At 49.7% G+C, this 19,283-nt stretch overlaps 2 long non-coding RNA genes across 3 annotated transcripts; one reads left to right on the top strand and one right to left on the bottom strand.

Annotated features, from left to right (window-relative positions):
- Positions 1 to 5: 5 nt before the first annotated feature.
- Positions 6 to 10,262, top strand: LOC143663742 (uncharacterized). Of its 2 annotated transcripts, none has more exons than XR_013166132.1 (3): positions 6 to 39; positions 4,625 to 4,854; positions 10,113 to 10,262. It is a non-coding gene; the product is annotated as an uncharacterized LOC143663742 (long non-coding RNA). The 2 variants fall into 2 exon arrangements; XR_013166135.1 differs by having other exon boundaries at positions 36 to 421.
- On the bottom strand, positions 10,079 to 12,732 carry LOC143663735 (uncharacterized). Its single transcript, XR_013166131.1, has 3 exons — positions 12,512 to 12,732; positions 12,044 to 12,112; positions 10,079 to 10,223 (listed from the first exon to the last, which is right to left on the bottom strand). It is a non-coding gene; the product is annotated as an uncharacterized LOC143663735 (long non-coding RNA).
- Positions 12,733 to 19,283: the final 6,551 nt, after the last annotated feature.

Below are 19,283 nucleotides of genomic sequence, written 5' to 3'. Positions count from 1 at the left end.
AGTCACCTCTTCCAGGAAGCCTTCCTTGACGCTCCTCAGGTTGGACATGGGACTCCTCTTTCCTCCCAAAGCCCCTTGGGCTTACCTCTCTCCTTGCAGTCACCAAATCATGTTGAAAGTTGAGATTTATGCTTTTGCTTCCCCACTAGATTGAAGCCTGTCTGGGTATCCACATTGCCTGACACAAGTCCTGGCATGGAAAAATCACTCCATAAACATGTGTTGAACAGGAAGCCCTTTATTTCACCCCCAAATCTCTCTCGCCTAAAATGATTTGTAGATTAGGAGTATTATTATATGCCAGGGCATCATTTGATATTGTTGATGTAGGTTCCCACTTGGACCCTATACTAGGAAAGCTCGTTCGCCCAATGAAGCCTGTTGGACATGTAGAGGCTAAGGTCTTTGGCCTCTCTGTTGGGTGAGTGCCTTTGTGGATCCGGTACTGTGGGCTTCAGTTTCTGTTCATCCTGACAAAATACAGAAGTCAGCAATACTGCAACTTGTTGTGTAGGAATGTCAGAAATATTAAATGAGATATTATAGAAGGAAAGCACGCAGATCAGTGCTTGGCACATGGCAGGTGCTCAAAAAAAAATGTGAGCTATTTTCTTGTTAGTGATTCAGTTGTTTGTGGTTAGGGACCTGTGTTATTTCATTCATTCCCACCTACCTAGTACAAAATCTAGCACAAAAGAGAGCCTTAGTAAATGACTGAGAGATGAACGCATGTATGTCAGCGATTTCACCTTTCAGAATAAAACAACTTCTCTTGGGACATCTCTGGTTTCCATAGCACCCCCACTCCCCTCACAAGTACTCTGGGAACTATGAGAAAACCATCTATAGCTGTCTGTCCTCAAAAGACAAAATCCATCCAAGAGCTGAGACACATAGGGAAAATTCTAGCTTTTCTGAGCTCTGAGCTCTGGCTTTTCACCTATAGGCTCTCCGAATGCTGAGGTCCCGAGTCTGTCGATCCCAGGTTTCCCTGCTGAGCTGTGCCATGACAGCTTATACTGAAAGCTGTTCACCTGCTCTTGCTGTAAAATCGTTTAGGAGATGGTTTTTTCATTATGTCACACCGTGTCCCCAACATGAGGCCCCCTAGGAGAGACTTCTTTCAGAATTAAGTTCCTGAAAAAATGTGTCCGTTTGGAGAAACTGCTCTGCTTCCTCCTTTCTGATACTCGATTGTCGAACTTAGGGTTTCGGTTTTTGTTCTGGCTGCCGGGAAGCTCACAGTCAAATTTCAGGGTCCGTCACCGTAACAAAGACAACCCTTAAGATCGCTGGTTTTCTTTTCCTTCTGCAGTAAGAATCTGTTGAATGAATGAATCTTTCCTGTTGTAAAGTCATCTCAAGTCCTTTTGGGAAAAAGGTGAGGCATATATGGAGTTCGAGACAATGACAGTAGCAGCACGGTCATTACCACCAGCGACAGGAACCACAGAAGGACGTGGGGGAGCAGGGGAAGACAGGATCATCAGCTGAGGCCGTATGGGATGCTGGTGAAGGCAGATCGCCCCTGTGCAAAAGACGCTCATCCTCACCGTCACTTGCTTTGTGTTTGTGTGAAAATTACATCACTTTTCAGGGCCTCAGTTTCCTAAGTTGTGAATGGGGATCATCACCATATCTGCTTTAAAAGTGTATCATAAAGATTAGCCCACAGAATTCCTGTCAACTGCTTAGCATGGAGTCTGCCGCATTAGTAAATGTTCAGTACAAGTGAGTTATTTGGAAGAGTTGGTTCAAGGTGGCCGGACACTGAGAAAAGAGCCAAGAAAAAAGGATTTGGTTTTAAGGGAATCATGATGTTGGCGGTGGCTGGGCATAAGAGTTTTATCTGGAGTTTCGCTGGGCCTCACTGGTATTGGAAAATGTACCGATGGGGTCGCATCAACAGTCATGACCTGTCCTTCTGCTGGTTTGTACCCCCATATGCTCAAAGGGATTCCCAGAAGCCTTCAGGGTCTCACCCGGTTGTTTCTGGGAGTCTCCAAGAGTTTCATGGTCCTGAAAGTGGCATCCACCCAGCTCTCTGGCTCCTACTCCCATCCCCTCCTGATGTTCGTGTTCCCTGAGGGTGTCCGAGGTTACCCCACCATGGCCACAGCTGCCACGGACTTCAGTGAGCACCTGGGCCAGTGCCATGGGGGCTTCCGCTGGGTACTCCCCAAAGCCAGAGTGGCATCAGGGTTCCTGTCGACTTCAAGGTAGCAAAGCCACAGTGAGTTCCTTGAAGAAGTGGGGAGGCTTGCCCTCGCCCCCAGTCTGCGAGTGCTGGAGGTTTGCTGCTTTCGTTCTTTGTACTTATCACACAAATCCTGGTGAGCGTTGCTCCTTGAGCGACCCTTGCACCCCTCTCAGCTACTCTCCTGAGATTTCTTCTCTCCTGCAGCAAGGCTCCTTCTGCTGTAAGCAGTCCCTCTGTCCTGCAGCATGGGCCTCTTCTGCACCATACAGCCAGGGGTTTTCCCCACTATTTCAGTGGCTTCCCATTGCTACAAAACTCTTTGTGGTCTGATGGTTGATGGGGGTCTAGGAAAATCAGCAGCAGCCACTGCTCTGACGGGCAGGATATGGACTTTGAGAAATCAAGCACAGCGGCAGGAGTCCCTCTGGGCCCTGATGCTTGGGAGTCAGAAGGATACATAAGGAATAAAACAATCAGAAGGAGTTATTGCCAGGGCAGTGATTAGGTGTTCCAGGGTGGGATACAAGGGAGAAGAAGAAGAGCTGGGTGTCAGAGTCGACCTGAGAAGGAAGGCCATTGTGAGCCACTACATTGCAGAAAGGGTATACAGGGGGGATTGTGGGGAAGGGTGTATAATAGGAGGGGATTTCAGCCCCAGAACCTGCCCAGGGAGGTGGTAGATATCAGAAGAGCTCAGAGCCCCCGTTACTCTCCTGTTTGAAATTCTCCATAATAAAAAGCTTTTTAAAAAGAAGAGGGTGCAGGTATTTTGCTATAATCACCAGAACATCATTGTTGGGCCCTGGAGGCACTCCATCAACCTCCAGAACCTTCTCCTACAGTATCTTGTTAGCATGTCTTAGCCAGTCAGGGTTCACCTGCCTCCTCCTCTGAGCCTGGAGTAATGTGCTTCGTGAAAAATGGTTTCCTTGGGGGCAGAGAAGGCCTTTCTAAGCAAGGAGCAAAATTTGGAAGCTATAAAGGAAAACACTGTCGGGTTTGACCTCATAAAAATAAAAATCTTCCATAAGACAAATGAAACCATAAGTTAAAAGACAAGCTTCCCAGGTAGCTGAAGGTGAAAAGAGAAATGCTCTCAACTTTTCATGAACGTTTCTCTCAGTTTGAGGAGGGATGATTTCTCTGAGGTTGGGTATTCCATTGGGCTGAATCTGAGTTAATCTGACAAGACTTTCTCTATCAGCTGGAAATGAGACCACTCTTTTTTTTTTAAGAGGACCACATGGATAGGGGAGGGTTTGTAGCTCATTTTTCACAGCTTCCCGTTAACCAGATTCCTGGGTTGGTCTATGGGGTCAAAAACCTGAAGCCCGCTAACTTGCTGGCACATCCTGCTTCAAGCTTCCAAACTCCCTGTGGTTCTGCTTGATGTTCTAAATCCTCTCTACCTTCTCCCAGATCCTAACCAATAGATTTCCCACCACCAGCCCAACAAGAATGATTCAATCCCTATTTTTTCTTCCAGTCTACTAGTGATCAGAGGCGTAGCTCAAAGGAGGTGAGAAGATTGGGAGAGATGTGGCTGGTTCTATGCTGGAGGCTAATGGGCAGATCAAAGGGATGCAGCAGAGTTTGCACAGTCATGTAGTTTGGATGTATCCAGATAAGAGAGATATCCACTTCCTACTCTCCTGGTTCAGGCATCTTTACATGCCTAAGTCTGGCACTAACCATAGATCTAGGGGAAACTACCACCCAACCACCCTGCCAGGTAGCGACTGATCCCCTTAGAGTTTATAGGTGCCTGGGGAGTTATGCTTGGGGTGTCTTGTAGGGAGGCCAAATAGCTGATGAAGCAGGGACTCAACAGATGCAGAGAGTAGATTCCACTCAAGCGGGGACCAGAACAATGGGTGGGAGATGTCGAAACACAGATGGTGATGGTTACACCCATGCGAGGGGCAGCCTGGGACCGAGCTCAGCTCTGAAGTTCAGCAAGTTCCTGGGTTTTTCGACATGTTGGAACAGGTTCAGGAACGAGGATGCAGTGGCTTTATCTTGCTGGACTTGCAGAACATTAAAATTCTCCCTGGGGCAAAATGGGGCTCTTGAAAGACTGAGAGTCAAGAACAGCAGCTGTTCACCATGTGTGAGGCCCATCCTCTTCACCTCCCTTCCAAGGGGATCGAGCAGCAGTGGGCAGATCAGAAGCCCGGGCTGAGCATGGGGAGCAGGGAGGAGGACAGGGGCCTGGTGGAAAATTGGGACTCTCCCCAAGGGCGCCGCTTCGTTATAGAGGGCAACGGGGTAGACAGACCCGCTAATGAGAAACCGTGCCCAGCAGGGCGGGAACGATTGGGGTTGTCCCCAGACACCTCCCTTTGGTCTTATGCGCGCTGCAAGATGATGTGACCACCCGAGGAGGGACAGAACTCTAACTCAGGCTCTGTTTTTCCGGCTCAGAATGGTGGAGGATGTCAAGTACAAATGGGAACTATGACTTCTAATTGGAAAGAACCTCACGAAGAACTTTCCTGGAGATTCTTCCAAGCAGCGAGCCTCAGGAGTTAATGCATTTAAATATCTTGTCTGTGAGAAGCAAAACCGATTGGTTGGGGCTGATTATCACTTGTCTACAATGCCCAGAAGTGACCTGCTGGGGATCAGAAAGCATCTGCAGTGGCTTCAGTGATGTGAGAGAGGGATCCTTCTGGGGGTGGGCTCCCTGCTGGAATTAGGGACTTGGACTGGGGGTGGCGGTGGTGTATTTTTGAAGCTTGCTGACTGCAGGAATTGCTTTGCCAGCTGTAGGACCGCCATTTCCATCTACTTGGCTCCCGGGAGAGTGTGTTTGTTTCAGGTCTTAAATAAGATAGTAGTTTCTTTCTCTGCCATGTAGAAGCCCAGAAGGAAGCAGTCCACGGCCGGTGAGGGGCTCTGGAGTGTTCTCGGACTCAGGTGCCTCCCAACTCATTGCTTCTCCATCCCTAGAGTGGGGGGTCTCTTCCTCATTGTACAAGATGGCAGAGCCACATTCTTGGAAACAGTTCAGAGGATGGGAGGAAGAAGGGGTGTAAGAGGCAGGCATCAGCTTTTTTTTTTTTTTAAGTAAGGTCCCAGAAGCTGCCACATAGCACTTCAGACCCAGGACACATTGGTGTGGCCAGACCTAGCTGACGAGAGGCTGGGACACATGGGTCTTATTCGGGGGAGGGGACATATACCATCTGGGGAGGTTTAATGGAACCGGGGCAAATAATCTTGACACAAACAGAAAGGACAGTGGAACCAATATGTAGCAATTTTGATTCAGATAATGCTCATATATTGCTTATTATATGCCAGTCACTAGTCTAAGCACACACATAATCTCATTTAATGTTTATAAGCAGTGGGCTACCTGCTAGTCTCATCCCTATTATTCTTCTTATTTCTTAGAGAAGTTATCGGTTTACAGAAAAATCTCACAGAAAATACAGAGTTTCCAAATACTCCCCCACTCACATGCTCAGTTTTCCTTATTATTAATGCCTTGCATTAGTGTGGTAACTTTGTAACAACTGATGAAAGAATATTATTATAATTGTGCTGACATTAGTCCATAGTTTACATTAGGGTTCATTGTTTGTGTTCTATAGTCCTACAGTTTTAAAGAAAATATTTTACTCTAATAACATATATACAGCTTAGAATTTCCCTTTTAACCACATTCAAATATATAATTCAGTGGTGTTAATTGCTTTTATATTGTTTTGCTACCACCGCAACCATCCATCACCAGAACTTTTCCATCACCCCAAAAAGAAATTTTGTACTTATTAGACATTAACTCCCAAATCCCTACCCCCATGCTGGTCCTTGGTAACCTGTGCTCTCGTTTCTGATTCTATGAATCTGCTTATTCTGATTATTTCATCTCAGTGAGATCGTACAGTATCTGTTCTTTTGTGTCTCCATTTATTTCACTCAACATGATGTCTTCAGGGTTCATTTACATTGTGGCTCATGTATCAGGACTTCATTCTTTTTCACTGCTGAATATTAATATTTTCCATCGTATGTATGTACCACACTTTGTTTATCCATTCATCTGTTGATGGACACCTAGATGCTTCCACCTTTTGGTAATTGTGAATAATACTACTATGAATTTTGGTGTGCAAATATTTGTTCATGCCCCTGGAATTGTTGAGTCATATGGTAATTCTATATTTAACTTTCTGAGGAACCACCCGTGTACTTTCCACAGCAGCTGCCTCATTTTAATGAATGAGTGTTCCTATTTCTCCACATCCTCTCCAACACTTGCTATTTCCCATTTTTTAATAGTAGCAATTCTAGCAGGTGTGAAATGCTATCGTGTTTTTGATGTGTATTTCCCTAACGGCTAATGATGTTGAGCATCTTTTAATGTGTCCTTTGACTATTTGTATATCTTTGGAGAAATGTCTATTCCAATATTTTACCTATTTTTTTAAGCTGGGTTGTCTCTCTCTCTCTCTCTTTTGTTGAGTTTTGGATTTTTTTAATGTATTGTGCATATTAAACCCTTATTGGATTTATGGTTTCCAAATATTTTCTCCCATTCTGTAGGTTGCCTTTTTTCCCCTTGAAATAGAGAAAGTGTACTTTCTACTTTACTGAAAAGTAAGAATATACTGAAATAGTAAGCTATATTTTTCTACTTTGCATATCCACACAATGGAAGCAGATGCTAATTATGAAAGACATGCCCTTGTTCACAAGCCTAACTTATTTTAAAAAAGGGAGAAAAAAGGCTGTGCAGTAAAGTGACAATTCCCATTTTAGCTACGATGGACAGACATCATGTTGCTTCTGGAGTGATAAAGTGTAACTGCCATAGGATGAGGACTGGCCCTCATGGAGATTAAAATCTATTTGTAAAAGTGAAAAAAAGGAAGAAAAAAAAAACAGCAGGAAAGAATTTGCTCTAAAACTCATGGCATGAAATACCACACAAGTTTACTTTTCTAAATCAAATTTAAACTAGTTCTGAGCTTCCTCTTGATAGATCCAACCTAATGCCTCCCGGGAGCCCTCCAACCGTTCCCAAGTCATGCCTAGGACCCAGGTGGGAGGGATGATGGGAGTTACGCAGTTCGGAAAGCTTCAGAAAGACCTGTAGCCTTGAGTCCATTCACAGCTGCTCTTGGCCACGCCCCAAGCTCATGTGGTCCACCTGAAGTCAGGCTGTTTCACTCCGTGCCCAACAAGGGGGCGAGGATGACTTTTTTCTTCTTGTTCCAAATGTCACGTGTTCTTGATGCTCTCTTGCTGTCAGAATTTATGTTCTGCCCCATCAGCATTCTTGTCCCTTCCTGGAAACAGTTTTGTGGCCATGGAAATGTCCAAATGAAGGCGTCATCAAGAGGATGTTTTCTTCCTGAAGACCAGCTGCCAGCAGTCCTGGGCTCTCCGCCACATGGCGAGGCGCACGGTGGTGTCTGCTGGTCTCTCTCTTCTCTTCTGGGTCTCGTTGCCTTCAGCTCGCTTCCGTGGCTTTCTCTCTGCAGGTCACCTTTTTACTTTCATGACGAAGTCTTTTGATGTACAAAAGTTTTAAATTTTGATGATGTGCCGTTTATCTTTTTTTTCTTATGTTGCTCATGCTTTTGGTGTAAAGTCTAAGAAATCATTGCCTTAACACAAGGTCCTGAAAATGCTTTCTTATGCTTTCTCCTGGAGTTTTGATTCTTATATTAAGGTTTTTGATCCATTTTGAGTTGGTTCTGTATGAGGTAGGGCCTACCTTCATTCTCTTGCATATGGGTATCTGGTTTTCCCCGCACCATCCTTTCCCCATTGAGTGGATTTGGCACCCTTGTCAAAAGTCAAGTGGGCAGTGTTTAATTGGTATGAATTTCTGGTTGGAATGATGACAGTGTTTTGGCAATGGATGATGAGGATAGAGGCAGAACTTTGCATATGTAATTAACACTACTGACACTTTGAAAAGGGAAATAAAAGGGAAATTTTAGGCTGTCTATAAGTTACATACACACAACCCCATGGAGCTATATAACACCTTATAAGCAGTACACTAAAGTTAATAGCGTAACTATAATAATGTTTCACAAATTGTAACAAAGTTACCACACAGGTGTAAAATGTTAATAATAAGAAAAACTATGCATATGGGAGACGGGTATATGGGAACTCTGTACTTCCTGCCTGATGTTTCTGTAAACCTACAGCTGCTGTCATAATAACAATAAAAAATCAGTTAGTCATAGATGTGAGGGTTTATTTCCGAACTGTCAATTCCGTTGGCCTATAGGTCTGTCCTTGTGCCAATACTGTGCTGTTTTGATTACAGTAGCTTTGTAATAAGTTTTAAAGTCATCATCCCTATTTTTAAATTAAACTTTTTTATTGTAATAAAATACTCAGAACATAAAAATTAACCATTAGTGACATTTAATACACTCACAATGTTGTGCAGTCATCGCCGCTGTCTACTTCTGGAACATTCTCACCATCCAAAAGGAAACCCTGAACCCATTCCCCTGACCCCAGCCCTCGGCTACCCCAATCTACTTTCTATCTCTATGGATTTGTCGGCTCTGGATTTGTTGGCTTCAAGTTAATATAAATGGAATCATGCAATATGTAATCTTTTATGACTAATTGTTTTCATTTACCATAATTTATTTACTTATTTATTTTTTGCATGGGCAGGCTCTGGGAATGAAACCTGGGTCTCCGGCATGGCAGGCGAGAACGCTGTCACTGAGCCACGTCACACTGCCCTCACTTAGCATAATGTTTTAAAGGCTCATCCATGTTGTAGCATGTGAATGAAATCCATGTTGTTCTTCATTCCTTTCTACGGTCGAAAAATAGTCCATTGTGTAGATATGTCACATTTTGTTTATCTGTTCATCTGCTGATGGACATTTGAGTTGTTTCCACCTTTTGGTTACTGTGAGCGGATCAGCTATGGACATTCACGTTCAAATTGCTGTTTGGGCACCTGTTCTCAATTGTTTTGGGGATGTATGCAGGAGCGGAATTGTTGGGTAATGCGGTAATTCCATGTATAAGTTACTAAGGATCATCCCTATTTTATAGATGCGAAAACCAAAAGCAGTTAAGTTATGTCACGGTCCAAGATGGCAGCTCCACTGGGAAACAGGTTGGAGCACACAGGGGTTGAGCCAGGATTAGCTCCCAAGCACCTAGATTTAAAGTTTGTGCCACACACATAGGGCTCTGTCATGGGATTCACCTTCCTCTGCCCTTCACTCTGTTTGGGTGGGTTGGCAAGGCTGCCGACCCTCAAGGTAAGTGAAGAATTGGGCTAGGTGGCTGCAAGTGCCCCTTGCTGTGATCTAAGCAGGACTCGGCCCTAAGTGATGCCAGTCACTGCCAGGAGGAGCTGCCCAGGAAGCATAAAGCAGCTCAGTGCTGGAAGCTGCCCCTTACTGCATGGCAGAGGGACTTGGTATCTTGCCAATGTTAAGGGGCAGTTAGAAGGGGACAGGGCAAGGTGGGGTGAGTAGCTCAAAATGGATGGGTGTGATCATGGTGACCAGTGGGAGCCACCCTCAGATAGGACCACCAGGACTGTGTGACCTCAACCCTCTAGAGAGCAGGGAGGGGACAGGAGGACAGAACAGCTGAGAGTCAGGGTGGGGAGATGGGGGCAGTGACCCCAGAGGCTGGGGTACCTCCTGCCCATGGAGCAGGGTCATAATCGCTCTGAGAAGACTCACCCACCCAGGGGGTTGGGAAAATGAGGGGGGACCTCCTTGGCTCCAGCTCAAGAGAGTTAAGAAAGTGACAAGGATCCAGGCTGCCTTGTGGGGAGCATGACCACACTGCGAGGCCCTTGTTTTCCTGTGGCTGTCCCTGCTGTGGGGGACGCAGCTCAGAACAGGAGCTCCGGCATTCGGGCTGGGCGACCACCTCTTGTTTCTCTCTTCTCTAGGCACCTATGGGGGAGGCAGTGAATTTTCTGTGCTGGGTGCCAAGATTTCACCCTGAAGATGGTCTAGCAAAGTAAGAAAAATTTGTCTTCTTTGAAGCCCTTCCACCTGTCCTAGAAGAGAGAGGTGAATCAACATGAAAAATGGAAATATACCCCTTTTCCCTTATGGGTAGAGCTGATTCCCTTTGAGTAGGATTGGTTCTCATCGGTGTGCAGGGAGTGTGGGTGTGCATGCAGGGTGTGTGTGTGTGTGCACACATGGGTGTGTGTGCATGCGTGTATGTGTGTGTACATATATGTGTGTATTGGGAGGGATGGGGGTTCCTGATGGTCCGTCGAGTTCTCTTTCAAGTGCTATTGTAAGACAAAAGAAGCAAAAAGAGGCTTTATGTGTGGGAGCCCAACAGAGTTGAAGGACCAACCAGGAAAATGGAAACCATTCAGAGGTTTCCATTTAAATAGAGGGAAATTTAATGAAAGGAAATGGCTACTTGGGTGATAGAAGGGGCTGAGAACCCAGTAGGGGGTGATGAGGCAAACCCAAAGACTAATCACAGCTGGAGGCTGTGACCTCTCCAGGCTGGAGAGACGGAGAGAGGAGGCAGGGTTTCTGGGGTGCAGGGGCTGGGCCAGCCCCCACGCTGGGCTCTTCTGGCAGGAGCTGGAGCTACAGAATGAGATTCAGTGATTGTCAGAGATGTTCCCTGAGGCAGGAGGGAGGGTGAGAAATGCCCTGGTTACCCCCTTCCTCCCACCCTCCAGCCCCCACCACTGCCTTTTATTGGCCAAATCCAGCCAGAACCCAACAGACCCTGGAGGTTGGGACTTGGAGCCTGCAGGGGTCAGCCTCCTGCTGCCCAGGTAGGGGTAGAGCAAGAAATATCTTTGGGACCAGGCCAGGGAGAAGATGGAGAAGATGATGGGGAAAGCGAAGCTTGGACCCTTCGACCTGGGTTCTGACAGTAGTTTTGTAGCTGGTCACTGGGCTGAGAAAAGGATTGCTCTTGGGGCACCTTTGTTTGGGGTGCCTTGTTGGGGTGCTTTTCTCCCAGGTGAGAGAACCCTCACCCAGCCTATCCATTGAGTCGTCACGTGCCAGGAGGGAGGGTCCGCTCGATGCCTGCACCCCCAGACCTAGTGGGCCTGGGAGAGGTGGGTGGGTGGGAGCTCCTGGAGCTGAGCTCTGTGGCTGGAGAGGGGCTCATTGGTCATAGGTGGGGGTGGAGAGAGGCAGGGAGGACATGAACAGGTTGTGGGAGGTGTAGATGAAGGAGAGAAAAACATGAATTTGAGACACCTACAGGAATCAACAGGATTTGGAAACCGAATGCAAGAGGAGGAAATGAAGGTGATTTTGGTGTCCAAGTGTGATGCTGGTGCCCCACCCTATGGGTGTTTCTGAGGGCAAGTCCCTACACTACACAGCAAGCCCTGGCTCAGAGGAGGCCCAGGAGAGAGGCGAGGAATGAGCAGGCTCTGCGGGCAGGGCCTTGGGGCTGGGGGGCTGCCTCTTGTCCTCTTCCAGCTTCCCAGATCCCTGGAGTTGGAGGAAGAGTCCCCCCACCAGGTGGAAGGAAGGGTGTGGCTGAGTCCTTGGAGCTTTGGGACCCAAGCCTGATAAGGGGGAGGCTTCCCACTAGAGTCCGAGGACAACGGCCTGCCTCAGCTGGCCCCAGGCCGGTCCTCCAGGCTGGCCTAGGAAGCTCCACAGGGCCCCAGGACATCCTGACCCACGCTCCTCAGTCACAGGGACCAGAAGCCACTGGTCTGTAGGCCATGAGCCTTTGCTTCCAGACCTGACCACATGCTGGTTGGTCCCTCACCACTCCTCCCAGGCCCTGGCCCAGCTGGACATCAGTGCCCTTTTCTCTTGTGGCTTCTTCTGACCAAGCCCCAAACCTACCTCATTCCCTGCTCAGATTTTGACTCACCGCTGGGCTTGCCTGCCATTCCTGGGAAAGAGGAATTACTGGCAGGTCTCAAAACAGCATGGCTTCCTCCTAGACATGAGAAAGCAGAAATCAGCAGTGGTACCGCTGGGCTCGGAGCCATGGGCTTCTGTGGGCTCAGGGCACAGACCTGGCCCCTCCCCTTACCCCACACACCCATTTCACAGATGACCCAGAGACCCAGAGAAGGGAGGGACATTTACGGTTACCGGCAGAGCTGGGAATGCCCCTGTCCACGGGCCTGGCCCTAGGAGGAAATGAGTCTCACTGAGTTAGTGCCTGCCCGCGTGGGACAGTCACCATGGGAATCCTCGACGCCCCGGACCCCACCGCTCCTCCGCGGCCCGGGGTCTGTCTTCCCTGCAGCCCTGCGTGTGCGTGTCCCCAGCTGCACGCCTCCAGCAGGCGGGGCGGGGGGGGGGGCCCTCATGCCTCCCAGCCCCTCCTCACGTGACAGATTCTGTTCTCAGCCTTTCAATCCCGACCAGAATGTGGCTCTTTCAATTCAGGGATCAAATCCTCTCTTCTCCAGGACTGCCCAGAGCTGTCCACAGAAATGCCTCGCCGCCTTGATCGAAGAAATTCCCTTTCCAGCCCTGGGCGTGGACCTCGAGGGCGTGGAGTCCCAGATTGTTTTCCTTCCCACGAGGGAAATGTGCTGACTTAGATGATGGAACTTGGAGAGCCGTGACTTGTCCCATCAGCCTGGCGATCACCTTCCTCTGGGTCTGTCCAGGAAATCCGGGTGGGCCCTGAGGCAGAGGGGAGGACCCAGGGACCCAGCCTGCGGCTTTCCTGGGCAGAGCCCCCAAAGCCGGTCCATCCCGGGGCTGAGAAGCCCCGCCCTGCTCTCCCTGGCAGCTTTCAGCTTTTTCCCCTCATGGCCAGCAGGTGGCGCGCTGTCTCCAGTTTTTCAGGCCTCAGGTCTCAGCTCTGCCCTTCAACTCTGCTCACGCTGGGGGGGGGGGGGGGGGGGCTCCGCAGCCTTCCTGAAGGGTCCCGTGAACCCTGCCAAGGTCCTTCTGGTAGAGCGAAAGCCTCCCGGGGCTGGTAAAGCTAGACCTCGAGAAGTCAGAACAAGCTCACGGCACCGCCCTTGCTGTAGCTTCTTGCCATCCCGAGAGGCCTCCCCGCCATGCGGGTTATCTGTTCTGTGCGGCCCGGGCACTGCGGTCCCCCCACCCCCACCCCGTTCTGGGTGCCCTGCACGGCACTAGGTGCTGTCTACTATCAGTTCATGATTCATCGCTCAATGTGTGAAGTAGGTCCCCACTGTCCAGATGAGGACAGCAAGGTCAGGGAGGTCAGAAGGCCCCCTAACTAGCACGCTGCTTTTGAACCCACACCTTGTGCGCTTTATCCTGCTCTGGGCTGTAGTTGCACCCTGGCTGCTGGAGGAATCACTGCTCCGAGGCAAAGGGCCTAAATCCTGGCCCCTCCTCCCATCCTCCCCCACCCCTGCCTTGGGGCACTTTGCCCACCCATGCAAGGCCCTGACCTGAGCTAGAAGTGACAGCCCAAGAGAGGAGCTTGGGCTTGCCTTATGGGAGGTGTCGCAACCTGGCCACTCCACGCCTGCTGTTGGTACAAGGGAAGGGGGGGGGGCGGGGAGAGGGCGCATCGGTGGGAGGCACTGGGCAGAAGGGAAGCCAGGGCCCTCGCTCGGCACACCCTCCCTCCTCCAGCCCCCTGTCTGAGGTTCTTCTGGCTGCTGCTCTCCCGTGATGCTTCTCCCTTGCTCTTTCCTCTTCCTCTTCCTAACTGCCTTTCCTCTTTCTTGACCATCTAGAGGCTTCTCCCTCTCCCTCTCTGTCTCTAGTTCTACCTTTCACTCTGTCTCTGCTGCTCCATCAGCCTGTCTTTCTCTCCTTTTGTGTCTCTGTCTTTCCAATGGAGTCGGAGTTAAGTGACAAAAGAGAAATGATCCCCTCCTGCCAGGGTTATTAAAATCATGTTCTACAATTGAGCCGCCAGAAAAGCCCCGGCTAATGACGGATGATGAGGCCGCAGCTTCCTCTCAGCTGGGAGCGAGGCGATAGGGCGGGCTGCGGGATTACCACCAATTACTCTGGGCGGAGAGTGAGCAGCTCCCCTCCTCTCCTGCAAATCACCTCCCTCCTGCAATGGGGAGATAAAGTCAAAGAGGCTGCGGCGAAGGAGCTGGAGGGGCCCTGCAACACCGAGCTGGGGACAGCCCCCCCCCCCCGGGAGCCAGGCATCCCTCAAATCTGCAAGGATTATCTTTGTTTACTCAGGGCTTCCACACCTTCTCACAGTGGCCTTGGAGGCAGGCAAAGCATGCGTCTGAGCCCTGTGGGAGATCTGGGCTCAGAGAGGTTAGGTAACTTGCCTATGGCCACACAGCCAAGAAATGGCAGAGCTGCTACTTTTGAACTCCAAGGTCCAATATCTTTTTTATTAATTATTCATCCTCCTCTCTATGAAAGGAACATTGGAGAAGAAAGGTTTTGTTTGGCAGAAAATGATAGTCCTTGATCAACCACACTTTGATCCTATTGGAACCATAACAAGAATAGTAGCATAATAGATTCAAGTTAGACACTTGGAAGGACTTCCCAATGGAATGGGTTCTAAAATAGGTGAGTGTGGGTGGGTCTGTGTCATTACCTTTTTTGAATGTCTTTCAGAACAAGAAGGACTCTCTTGTCGCTCTGGATGACACTAGAGACGGGGGCTGGGGCTATGGAAATCTATCCATTGGAATATTATGGAAAATCTACTTGATGGAATTTGAGGGTCCTGGGGATGGGATGTGCCAGAGTCAGAGAATTGACGGGGTAAATTGCAGAAGAGAAAGGAACATGGTCCTGAGGCCCAGAACCCCGGGAGTGTGGGAAGGGAGAAGCCACCGCCTTTTGGGCTTGTGTCCCCAACTCAGCTCAGGTTGCAGAAACTTCCTCAAATGGGCGGGAGTCCTGTCTCTTGAAACCCTCTTGTGTACAGCTCATTTTAGTTTCCCATCCACCCTCTGGAATAGACAACTGAGGAATTATTATCCCCATTTTGCAGGTAGGGAAAATGAGTCACAAAGAGGGAAATGATTTAGCTAAGGTCACACAGCCGAGACCAGGACCCCGACTTCCTGTTTACAAGACCCCAAATACTTTCTGTGCCACCAGCCTGAGAGGAGGCCAGTGGGGGCTGCGGTGTCCCAGGGAATGTGAGCCAACCCCAGTCCACCCCCCATCCTGCTCCTTCCTGGCGACCCGCTCCCCAGCGCTGCCACCCCCACCCCCACCGACCCCACCCACCCTCCTTGGGGGCTGGTGCCTGCACCCCAATCAGTGCAGGACAAATAAGTATCTCTTTCCCATCTAGATTCTATTATTTTTCAGTTTATCCTGGTCAAAAAGCATAAGATGAATGTCTGGAGGAAAAAAATATATAATCTTTGAGAAAATTGAAAATATATATCACTGTTTGGGGCTGGGGGCTCCGGGGGCCCTGGAAGCTCTCCCTGGCTGTGGTTGGCCTGATTGCCGGCCACACGGGCTCCCCAGGGAAGCTCCCTCTCTGCCTTTGGGGTTCTGTCGAAGACCTGGTCACTGGGGTGTGCGTGTGCGTGTGTGTGCATGTGTGTGTGTGTGTGTGTGTGTGTGTGTATGAGAGAGAGAGAGAGAGAGAGAGTGAGAGAGAGAAGACTTTATGGGATCCCAGGGGATGATGTGAAGGGGACTGGAGCCACAGGTACTCAGCCTAGCTCCTTGGTGACAAGGACTTCTTTTGGAAGTTGCTGGGACCTCCAGGTCATTCCTTGTAAGAGCACTACCCACCTTCACCGTTATAGCTCACGTGGACCGAGCCTATGCCAAGTGCTAGGTACTCGTCCAAGTACTTTTCGTGTATTCTAATGACTTTTCATCTCCTTTTTTTCCCCTCACCAACTCTGTGTCCTAGGTACCATTATCTCCACTTTATAGATGAGGAAACTGAGGCACAGAGCACTTGAGAAACTTGTCTAAGATCCCACAGCCAGAAAATGGTAGTGTCATTCAAATCCAGGGAGTTGAATTCCAGAAGCCAAGTCTCTACCACTACACTTGATTGCAAAGAGAAGGGGAAGAAGGGAGGGAGTGGGGAGAGAAGTGCTGGTGAGCGAGTTTGTGAGGATTGTAATGTAGGCCCCTGGGTGGGACTGAATATAGCACACAGCTACATGTGCCTCTGCGTGTTTGATTGCAACTATATTTGTTTATCCATCTGTTTTTGTTTGTTAAAACTGCTGTAATGCAATACACCAGAAATGGATTGGCTTTCTCAAGGGACATTTATTAGGTTACAAATGCACAGTTCTAAGGCCAGGAAAATGTCTGAATTCAGGCATCAAGGGGGAGATACCTTCTTTGAGAAAAGGCTGCTGGCATCTGGGTTCCTCTGTCACATGGGGAGGGACAGGCTGGTCCTTCCCTCCTGGGCTCTAGTTTTCTAGCTGCCGGAATGCAACACGCCAGAGACTCATCAAGGACTCCAGCAAGGGGATGAAGAGCCACCTTGAACGGGATGGGTCACATCTCCATGGAAACAGTGTAACCAAGAGGTCCCACCCACAATAGGTCTGTCCCCGCAGGGATGGATTAAGAGGACAAGGCCTTTTATGGGACTCACAGAAGCTTCAAACCAGCACATCATTCATCACCCATCATCCATCCATCCACCCGTCCATCTGTCTGTTCACCCATCTTCTCTCTCTATCTACCTAGTCTGTCTTGATCATCATCATCTATCTACTGACTTTATCTGTCATCCATTTATCCATCCATCCTTCATCTACCTCTATATGGATCTGTCTATCCGTCGATGTCCATGCATGCATCCAACTATCCATCATCGTCTCCCCGCCCTCCCTTTATTAACGATGTATTCTTCTCTATTAATCTTTCTAATCTCTTCATCTGTGTATCACCTATTTTTTAAGTATGGGGGGATATGCATGTGGAGATGCCTCTAAGCATGTCTGTGCACACACCTGATGCGTGTGACAGGTGTTGGTAGATATCTGGGCTCCCTCAGACTTGTTCCTTTCCTGCTCCCCACTCTTTGCCTCAGCAGGCCGCCCTGGGCCCCAGCACAGAAGTAATTAAATTCCTTCCCCAACAAGTGTGGCAATTAGTGCTAATGGTTCTGCTTCAACTTGTGGCTGAAGAGGTTCCTGCTGTGTGTGTGTGTGTGTGTGTGTGTGTGTGTGTGTGAGGTGTGCAGCAGGGCCTTCTCAGCGCTAGAAACTTATGGATTATTGAGTGGGGGCTTTTGAGAGCCCCTCTCCTCTCCCTCCATGTCTCTGGATCTTATAGGCTCCTGGGCCTGGTTGTGGTGCCTTTAGCCTGAGGACTCTGGCTCTCTAGGTACATGTGTGTGACCGAGGGTGAGCTTTGTGTGTGCGCACGCATGTATGCATGCATGTAGGGAAACACTGTTGCTGTGTGCCTGGCTGTGGGCCTATAAATGACTACGTGCGAGTCCATTGATGCAAATGGTGCGTCCTTGCAGGACCCCAAGTTTGCATATCCGTGACCTGTTTCTCCAGATGTATCTGAACATGGGTCTCAGTGTGTGTGTGCCCGTGTGTGTGTGTGTGCGCCTCTGTGTGTGTATGTGTGCAAAAAAGAAGGAGCAGCAGGGCAGCAGCAGACTTCCCGGGCCTGACTGACACCCCTTGCAAATAAATGTGACAATGAAATATAGTCCTGGAATTGCTTTGGATGCTCCGTCAAGCAGGCGACTCAGAATAGGTGAAGTTGTAAAATGTTCCCTGGGGAGCTGCGGCGGCTGAGTGACAGCTCGGCTCTTGGCTCCCTGCGCTGCCTGACTCTCCTTCAGTGTGGCGCTGGGGCTGAGCTGCTTGGCCTGGCCCCAGCCTGGAAGACTCAGAACCCCAGGTTCCCATTTTGAGGGGTGAAGGGCAGAGGTGATCTGTAAGGAGCCCCTCGCTCCAGATTTGTCTCATCTCTCTTCAGAAGGGAGAAGCCTCGAGGAGGGCTCTGTGAACTGAAGTCCCTCCTATGCTAAGACGGCTCCCGAGGCAGTGCCATGTGTCTCTCACTCAGTGGGGCCTCTACGGACAGGTGTGTGTCTCCTCTGAGGGGTCCAGGTCTCTCCTCTCGGGCTGTTGCCCCAGAGGGCACGCAGCTCTGCCTCCCTCTCTGCCTCAAGGGCAGGAATGTTTGCCCTGAGACTGGGAGACCCCTCACTGCAGTGTTAAATTTCGCCTTGGGCCTAGGGCTCCTCGGGAGCCCTCAGGGTGGTAGGCGGTGCACGCGCCCTCACCGAGCTATTGCACGGCCTTGCATGTGCGTTGCGGGGTCTGAAGAGCTCAGTGGGCATGAGCCTTGGCTTTGGAGACTTGGGTTCCAACCCTACATCTGCCAGCTCACCCGCCCTGTGACATTACCCCCAGCTCTCAGGTAAAGTGGAGGCGGTAATGGCCACCAGAAGACCAGGATGCCGCTTAAGGCTCTGGCCCCCGGACCTAGTAGGACCCCTTTTCCTGATCACAAAGATGTCCTCTAACCACTGAGCCATGTGCCTTCTCAGGCGGCACCTTCTTCTAATTCATTAGCCCAAGACGGTGCCTTGTTAAAATCCCCCTCACGGCAGCCGTGCAGGCTGCAGTGGTCATGTCTACAGGGTGTGGTGGACAAATGAGACCTGCCACTCAAAGTGCTCAGGGCCCGGCCGTGCTGGGCACCCACTGGGCCAAACACCTCTTCTGGGGGGGGGGGTGGTCTTTGGTTTGTTGGGTACAAGTGTCAGCGCCGCCTCAGGAGACCCTCTGGTTTCTTTCAGGTCCCTTTGTTTCTGGTCCCTTGCATGCACGTTGGGGTCTGTGTTATCCTTCCTGGAAATGTTTCTCTGTCTCTCTGAGCCCACGGGATTGCAGGACGTGCATAGAGAATCCACACACAGAGGGAAGCTCTCACCGTCTGTGTTGCCTCTCCAACAGCAAGTCCTAGGAGGGACACAAAGCCCAGCTGTGCTCCTGAGGGGGCTGCAGCCTAGCTCTGGACAGGGGAGGTGTCCATTGTACAGAACCCTCAAACCCACACACCCTAGGACGTTCTGAACCGTGGCTTGTTCGCCTCTCCTGGCACATAACAGCTGCTCAATGGATATTTGCTTTGTGACTGTGTTATGATATCAGGTTCCATCTTTCCACAGCTGTGGCTTCTAGCATCGTATGTGGCATGACAAAAATTAAGATTAA

The sequence above is a fragment of the Tamandua tetradactyla genome, chromosome 2 (assembly GCF_023851605.1).
Source record: "Tamandua tetradactyla isolate mTamTet1 chromosome 2, mTamTet1.pri, whole genome shotgun sequence".
NCBI classification, from domain to species: Eukaryota; Metazoa; Chordata; class Mammalia; order Pilosa; family Myrmecophagidae; genus Tamandua; species Tamandua tetradactyla.
This window is presented reverse-complemented; position numbering and strand designations above follow the sequence as displayed.